The following is a 9,100-nucleotide window of genomic DNA, read 5'->3' as shown; positions in this document are numbered from 1 at the left end:
CAGTCCACTTCCACTGCACCCCAGATAAATGACCGCTATATTGTGTATCCCTCTCTTCTTCCTTGTCGTGGCAGGACCAGGGTGGTCCTTAACTCACTGCACAAACCTAGGCCCTGTTCTATGGTGGGAATTCAGAGACCTGTTTTCCAAGATGACAGTGTCTTCTTTCATTGGGCAGGCCAGTTTCAAGCTGGCCATGCAAGGAAGTTGGAGGATGCAGAGCAGGGGACTGTTTAGAGAGAGATCTGAGAGGCAGTGGCCATGTCTCTCCCCCCTGGAGCTGTGTAGTTTGGGTACCAGGAGGTGGGGTCTTTGGTGTCCTAGTGTTCTAAGCCAGTTGTATGTGCATCATCTCAGAGTACCTGCTACTCACTAAGGGGAACTATGATGTCCCTCTCACAACTCCTCCCTCTCAGAGAAAGGGTATGGCCAAGGTGAGAGGAAAGGGAAAGAGCTGAGAAAGGAGACAGGGAGGGGGAGGCAGGTGTGATAAGCAGAAGAAAGAGCAGGGGCAGGAAGGGAAACAGACACAGACACAAAACCATGACAACAGCCTAGCAACCCGATTCCAGGTCTCTTAGGAGCCAGGCCATGCCTGTCAGACCTTGTGTCTCTTCACTGTGTGTTCCAGGCCCAAGAAAGACAAGCAGCCCAGCGTTAGATTCCCAGTTGTACTTCCTGTCTGCCTCCAAGGAGCAATCCTTTTTAATTCACAACTAACTCCTTTCTGCGTACCTGTATGTTTCCATGTGCAAGTGCATGGGTCATGTGGACTAACATCCAGTGTGATCTCCTCCTTGGCTTCTGGACTGGTGTTGCAATGAATCATTAACATCTCTTTGTGGGCATATTATAGGTCTGCGGTCCTTCCTGTCTGCATATGTGCGATTGCCATGTGTGTCTCCAAAGTACCTGTGAGTTTACAGAAGTGTTTGAGGGCACACTGGACCACGTGGGATGTTTCTATGGTGCGTGTACATGCCAACTGACATTTTGATGGCCGAAGTACCTAGCATTCCTGAATGTCTGTGACCTGGAGCTTGAGATTCTAAACAACCACCACCTGGATGGACACACAGACACAGACACAAAGACACAGACACAACACACACACACAAACACACAGATACAGACACACATGCACATACAAACACACACACACAGACACACACACACACACACACACGCACACACGCACACACACACACACAAATAGACACAGACACAGGCCAGACACAGACCCATAACGAAATGTGCTCTGGTGATTCTGTAGTGTAGAGGACCATGAAACATGTAAAGTGGCTGCCTGTGGCTCTGGACACATGCATCTGTTTTCAAGGAACAGTTCATGGGTCCAAGGACGGCCTGAAAGGCAAAGTGGGGTATGAGTTTTTGGTGGAAAGCAGTGTTCTACTCTCCCTTTGGGGCCCAGGACATGCCTGTGAGTACTAGTCAGCCAAAGATGTGAGGATAAGATCTCCTCTTGTGGAATCAAGAGAGACAGGAAAGCCAAGATAGGGAGAGGACACAGGCCAATGGGAGTAGGGAGACCGGGTGCAGGGCAGCAAGCCAAGAGCAGCCATGTCAGGTGAAAAGCAAAGCAGGTCCTACACATGCAGCTGGCTCCCTGGCTTCTGTCAGTGCCTCGGGCCCACAGTGAGAGGCCAGACATAGGTAATGGATAACAAGGAGATGGGCTCCAGCCCAAAGGCGGGGGAATGCGTGTGAGAAAGCAGCTGCTGCCGCCGAGCAGAAAGGGATCCAAGTTTGGAGGAAAAGGGTCCCCTGCCTGGCTGCTCTGTGGGCCACCTTCCTCCTTCCTCGTACCTCAGCCTGGTGATGGGCACACAAGGATGGGAGAAGGTCCTGTGGGGGGGCAGCGACAGGAGCCAGCACCTGGCGATGTGATGACTCGCTCCAGGGATGAACTCTGTACAGATGAGCTTGTCTCTGCCGAGGGTCAGAGAATCTCATTTTGATAATCGTTTGCCTTATCTATCATTTGACTTATCTCTGGCCTTCCAGTTCAGTCCCTGGAGGCAAACAGTACTTTCCCCCTTGCAGAATCTGTGAAGGGAATCCATTGTTTCCAAAGCCCAGGTGCAGAAATCAGTACTGGAGCTGCCCCAGGTGAGGACAGATGGGTCAGCGGCCCCAGGTGAGGACAGATGGCTCAGCTCTGATATCTGTCCTCTGTCCAGCCAGGCAGCTATTCCTCAGCCACACATTCATATGGGTCTCTCGGAGAAAACAACCATGTGTATCCTTGTTTGGTCTTCATGTCTGCCACATTTGGTGTGTGTGTGTATGAGTGTGCATGACAAGTTAATGTGTGTGTGTGTGTGTGTGTGTTCATGCAAGTGAGAGCCAGTTTGGAGTGAGGGCAGGCGGAACTAACCTACACGAGCATTTATCTCAACCACAGCAAGTGACATAGCCAGATTTCTGAGCCCCATAGCCATCCTCTGATGTTAGACAGTCTCCTAGAGTGTCTTTTTCTAAACCTTAACAGGGAACTTCCAAAAGGTCCTGCTAATATGGCTGTGATAAATTTTATATCGAGTGCAAACTGTGACTCTAGTTGTATTGAGGGACAGTTGTGACATAGATAGGGAATGGGAAATGAAGGCACTGAGTAATCAACCTCCCTGAGCTGGGGACGATGTGGATTTGGCTGAGTTAATTCAGTGTCCCATTCGGTGCTCAGAACCGTCCCTACTATGTCCATAGGATGCCAGGTGATCCTAGCCTCTGGTCTTGACACTTGTAAGGATGGGCCATCACTACTAGAGGCCTTAGCTGGTTCTCTCAAGGATCTCTCTGGAGATTTGTTGGATAGGCAGCACACACACAGACACAGACACACACACAGACACACACACACACACACACACACACACATTCTTAGTGAGATGTGTGACTCTTTGGAAAGCTCCCAGAAACAAGTGTAGTAATCTCTATCAGAGACCACAGAAATTCTCATCGCATGATATGTCACCCTGGAGGGACTTCCCTCTACGCACAGAATGCGCATAGCAGGCAGTAAAATGATGTGAGCTTGCACATCAGGAGTGTGTGTGTGTTTCTGTGGCAGCTGTTTCAATTCCAACTATTACCACCTTCCTATCAAAGTCTTGACACGACTATCACCAATGTTAGCCTAGGCAAGCTGTGTTTGTAGGAATAGGGCAGTATTTCAAACCTCCATGGTTTTCACGGCTCGTAGCCTTCTGTATCATGAACTCTTTTCAATATCTTATTCATTTAACATTATTTTCTATGCATTGGTGTGAAGGCATTGGATACCCTGGAGCTGGAGTTGCAGACACTGGATAGTTTCTAAGGAAAGGGGCTTGGAATTGAACCAGTTCCTCTGGAAGACTAGCCAATGCTCTTAATTGCTGAGCCATTTGTCCAACCCTGGTGGTGAAATTTTAACCCCATGGGCTCCAAAAGCACATCCTGCCTGACCTTCCTTGATCGAGATTAAAGGCCAGTGGAGCCTAGTTTGGAGACAAGCACCTAATATGTCTTGCTTCCTTGCCCAATGTATACCCAGGACTGAGGGGGAGTGTACTTTTAGGAAGCCCTGTGTCACCCAGAAGGAATCTTTCTAGCAGCAAAAGCAAAAAGATACCTGTGATTTGGATGTCTTACCCAGTTTCTTTGATCTAGCAGTCCAACCTTTGACTGGTTCTGCAGAAGCCCTGATCTATCAGTGACTGATGTGATGAAATATTTTATTTCGCCAGAGCGAGAAACCTCAATCTGAGACAGTGCTTCCCAACATTCTCATATTCCAGGCCTTAGTAGTTTCTCATGGGGTGGTGACCTCAACCACAATGCTGTATTCCTTTCTGCTCCATCAATGAATTTGTGCTACTGTCCTTAGGTGCAATGTAAATATCTGCTTTGCAGGATCTGTGATAGAACCTCTAAGCGTTTGTGAGCCAAGGGCTGAGAAGCGCTGGTGTGAATTGTTGAATTCCTGCAGCTGTGTTACTCCCAACATGTTCACAACTAGGGAGCATTCCCTCTTGAACTGGGGCATGTCAGCTGAAGATGCATGTGGTAATTAAGTTGTATCAGGTCTCCAAGCTCTCTGTGGAGTAGACACCTTGGTTCCGATGCTAGCATCCTCTCTCAACACACATAACGTCAACTAACTGCCAGCATCAAGAATTCTGAAGCACCCATCACTGTGCATGGCAGCTGCTCTACAGTGCCCAGCATCAAACAGGCCCAAGACAGCTCCTGCTAGCTCTGTAGACATGTGGCCAGAGGCTAGGACAGATCCTGCAGGATCTTAGAAGTGCCCTTCTCTGAAACCAGTGAGAGACATGTTCGATCCTGACTGTTACCTGGAAGACCTGTGTGTGACAAGACATTTAATGTCCAAGTGCTCTGAGGAGGGGGGTCCACATAGACATTGACTCTCACTTCAAGAGACAAGACATTGACTAGCTTACAGGGACAGTAGTTTCTGTGCCTTGCAAAAGTTGATCTGCAAACACACACACACACACACACACACACACACACACACACCCCTCTCATGGTCCGATGATGATGGGCCATTCCCTTCCGTCCACTTGTGTTCTAACCTCACCCTTACCAGTTCAAACAAGCACACTGGCTGTTGGTCTGTCCAGGGATGGGACTGCATTCCTGAGACATGGCTGTGCAACCTCCATTTGATGCCAGGCTTTCCCCACAGGTGCCGCTCTGATTCTACTACAGATTGTTTCTTGGGTCCTGTCAGGTGGGATCACTCCTTGACACATTTAGAGTGGGAATGGGACAAAGTGAAGGAGACACACCCCCAGGGCAGTGACTATGCACACATTACAATCCCTAAGGAGAAAAATCATCATGTTTTGGCTACCTGGGTCAGGCAATAATCGTTTGAATGAAATGCCAGTGTGAGGACATTTCCATGTGTTGTGCTGTGGTGCTGGTCTGAGTATCAAGCCCTCAGAAGTAGGGACGGAGATAAGGAAGCAAAGTCATTGACTGGCTTGGCTCCCAGCCTCAGGCACACAACAGTGCCAACACACTGCAGTTACAGTGCTGTCTAGGGCAGGTGCCAGGCCTGCAGGCTGTGGCTTCTGTGACAACATTGAAAGCAATGCGGTTCATAAACTAGAGTGTCCAACCTACTGCAAGAGGCTGGCAGCGTGTGAAGCCTGCCTTTTGGTTTTGCTGGAGGCCTGTGGCTACGCTTAGGAAAAGACCTGGACAGACAGAACTTTGAACTCAGGCCTTCAATCCGCTCTCCCCTGTCTTTCCTCTCTTGCCAGTCCACTTCCCACCCTAGTGAGCAGCTCAGTCTCTTGAGAAATTTGTATTTTGGTGTCAGCCATATAATGTGTCCTTTGAAGCAGTGGACATCCTTTGGATACCTACAGTGTGCTTGGAACTCATGTGATGCCCGAGCGACCCTGGCACAACACACAGTCTGTAGGTTGAGCACAGGCAACTGAGTTGATTGGGTCCTGAATGCCTGACAGACTTCTACCCTGTCCAGATCCTTTTAATGTATGAGCCTTGATTCACACACAACCCATGCCCTTCTGCCTGCTGCCCATCATTTCCCCACCTCCTCAGTGCCTTCAGCACATGCTTCTTTACCCCGGATGGCAGCCTTCTCCTGATCCCTCATTACCATTCTGGCCATTTTCTGTCTCCCCACTCCAGCGATACTGCACTTAACATGCATATATCGTCTTTGGTTCCACCACTTGCATTGTCTCTTAAACCTCTCCAGATCAGGCTTGTCACCCAGTTCTGCAATGAAGTGGCTCCTGTAAATGTCTGCAGAGACTTCTACATTGTTGGAGGCAATGGCTGGTTTTCTTCCCCTTTTCAATTGCCTTTGTTTTTCTAAGCAATGTGGTCAGTGCGGTCTCAGTGACTATCTCTGGCCTGGCTTCGTGCCTGCTCTCTGGGCTCCAAATTGCCTTGTCTGCATTTGGTCTGCACGAGTGCTCCCCCTACAAGGCTTGCTGGGTCATACCACCTAACATACACAGTTCCTCCCACCTAACCCCCTCACATTTCACTTGCAATGTGAGGTAGGTTCCTTTCAATGAAAGCCAGGGTCCTGTTGCTGCTTCCCCTATTTTTCCTCCTGTTCTTTTACTGTCAGCTCAGTGGGCTCACACCCGTTGCCCTTTCTGCCATTAACTAAGTGCGCTAAACACCCTCTGGCACTGAAGCAGTGTCCCTTATTTCAGAACAATATTTACCTGACATATCAGCAAGGTAAACCCCTCCTCTTCTTCTTTTCTTTCCTACAATGCCACCCACCCAGGCAAGTCTACCTTGCCTGTCCTAAACTGTTGAATTGAACCCTCAGGGCCTGTGTCAGCACTTCCGGTCATTCTGTGCAGACTCATCCAGCACTAAGATGAGATCCCCCCCCCATCACCAGTACCACATGTAGCCAAGGCAACAATCACATGCCTGTGACTCCTTGTTGGGAAGATGCTCATCTTATTTGCCATTTCTTTGTTACCACATGGACCTTTGACGGTGAGAAGTAGGGACCTAGTGATTTGTTCACACATATAACACACAGCTAGAGTGGACCCATACCTCAGCTAACACATACACAGTGTGTAAAAGCATGAATTTTTAGAGCATCCTGCCAGGAAAGTGACATAACCCACTTCATTTTGGAAGACAGACAAGCAGTGAAGGAATCAGGAGCTTCCATGATAACATCTGTAGTGTGGAGGAGGGTATGAGCCCTCTGCCACTTTTGCCATGTCCATCCCCAGATAACACAGTGGACAGTGAATTGACCTTCTATTTTCTTTTCAATGGCCCTGGGCTTGAAGGCTTTTGACCCCAGAGAACTCCTCCAAGCCTAAATGGAAACTCTGTGTCCTACGGAAGAAGTTTGTCTTTACAGCATTGGGTACCCTCATCATTCTTTTTTTATTTTTAAATTTAAATTTAAAATAGAAACAAGGTTGCTTCACATGTCAATTCCAGGTCCATCTCCCTTTCCTTCCCCTCCTCCTGCACCCTCCCATCAACCCCTCCGATATCCCCTCATTTCCCAGGGAGGGCCCTCCATTGGGGTGTCCACAGTCTGTCATCTCATCCAGGGCAGGGCCTAGATCCTCCCTCAAGATTTCAGGTTGAGAGTGCATCTCACATTGTTGGATGGGCACCCAAAGTCCATTTGTATACCCGGGATAAATACTGATCTACTACCCAAGGTTCAATAGATTACCTAAGCCTCCTCACTGACACCCACCTTCAGGGGGCCTTGATCAGTCCCATGCTGGATTCCCAGGCATCAGTCTGGGTTTCAAGAGCTAACCCTTGTCAGGTCAGCTGTTTCTGGGGGTTAAACAAGCTCAGTCTTAATCCCTTTGGTCATCAGTCCTCCCTCTCTGTCACTGGATTTCTTGAGTTCAGCTCAGTGCTTAGCCATGGGAGCCTGCCTCTTCTTACATCAGCCAATGAATGAAGGTTCTGTTTCCCAGACTCTCTGGCCATGGGATTGTAGGCTGGCACTCCTCAGATCTATGTCTAAAATTCATATATGAGGGAGTACATGCCATGTTTCTCTTTTTGTGACTCAGTTACCTCACTCAGGATGGTTTCTTCTAGTGCCATCCATTTTCCTGCAAATCTCAGGATTCCATTGTTTTTTTTCTGCTTATTAGTACTCGATTGTGTAAATGTACCACATTTTCTCTATCCACTCTTCAGTTGAGGGATATCTAGGTTGCTTGCAGGTTCTGGCTATTACAAATAATGCTGCTATGAAAATAGTGGAACACACATCCTTGTTGTATGAATTGTGCCAACTTCATTCTTGCCTGGGTCTGTTTTCCCATGCAAGCCTGCCATGGACCAATGTTGGGATCCCAGAGGCCTGTGGGAGTGATCTGAGTTTCTGCTGTTGCCAACCTGGCCTGGAGTCCCCCTACCTCGAAACAGAGGCACACACACTGGGGAGGAGGCAGGGAATCAGCCCAAGAAGTGCCTGGCATAATAAGTACTCAGTAAAGGACAACTTGATACTCATGCTAGCCTTGGAGATCCTCCATCTCTCTCCCGCCAGTCTCTCTCTATCCCTGCCTCTCTCTACCTCTTTCCCCTTAACAAGGCCTTGTTCCCTAATTCTCTGGAGTGTCCCAGGACCCAGGGCTTCGCTCCTTCTCCTTCATCCTTGCAAATTGACACTGCAGCTCTCCCACTTATTTCATAGGAAGGCTGCAGGGCTGGGGCCACCTAGCCTTCATGCTTACTGAAGCAAGGCTTCTTACTTTGCTGCCTCATCTCCTCAGAATTGGGTCAATGTCACAATGAGCATGCTCTTTGGCTCACCCTCTTCCACGAGTCCCCTTTCCTGACTCTCCCCAGTCCTGTGACTCATCTCACAGTGACTGGGTTCTTGTCTCCTCCTCCCCTGTCAGCTCTTACTCCACCAGCGAATGGGTCACTTCGAAGTGTGCTGGAAGGACCGAACCTGCAGGGAGATGAGCCTAGCACCTTGAAGATTCCATCCCTGGGCAAAGCAGGTCACCCAAGCCCCAGTTTCCACATTCAAGCTGAGCAGAGTCTCCTGCTGAAGCTTTTGGGATTCCAGCAGTGATCTCTGGCACAGCTCAGCTGTATGCCTGTGCCTGTTATTTCTCCCGTGTCGGGATTCTCCTGCTCTGGGGTCTTCATGATGCTTTTTGCCCTGTACACAGAGATAACCACATTAGGCCATTGAATCTTTATGCCCAAGAGAGCCATCACAGACTCAGACAGGTTTTAGATGGACATAAATCATATCTAGCCTTGCCTTGAGTGAGCTGGCACTTGAGTAAAACTGGTCCATTGATCATCATGGCCTGGCAGGCACACAATGTGACACTCCTCTGGCAAGCATGAAGTACCGAAGAAAACTGCTACCGGATCCCCTACTTCCTAGCTGACTTTCCTGGGGTGCTGTGACTCCTAAGAGGAACCTCTGTGAGAGGAGGAGATCGTGTGTCTCCCCTTCCATGGGATTGATGACAGCCGGCTGAACCTTCACATTTCCTTAGAAGGCAGAGACCCTGTGAGCATGCACTGGCAAGCCGTCACAGAT

Source organism: Mesocricetus auratus, unplaced genomic scaffold, assembly GCF_017639785.1.
Source record: "Mesocricetus auratus isolate SY011 unplaced genomic scaffold, BCM_Maur_2.0 Super-Scaffold_100003, whole genome shotgun sequence".
In the NCBI taxonomy this organism is placed as follows: domain Eukaryota; kingdom Metazoa; phylum Chordata; class Mammalia; order Rodentia; family Cricetidae; genus Mesocricetus; species Mesocricetus auratus.
The sequence above is the reverse complement of the archived record's forward strand: the minus strand, read 5'-3'. Positions refer to the sequence as shown.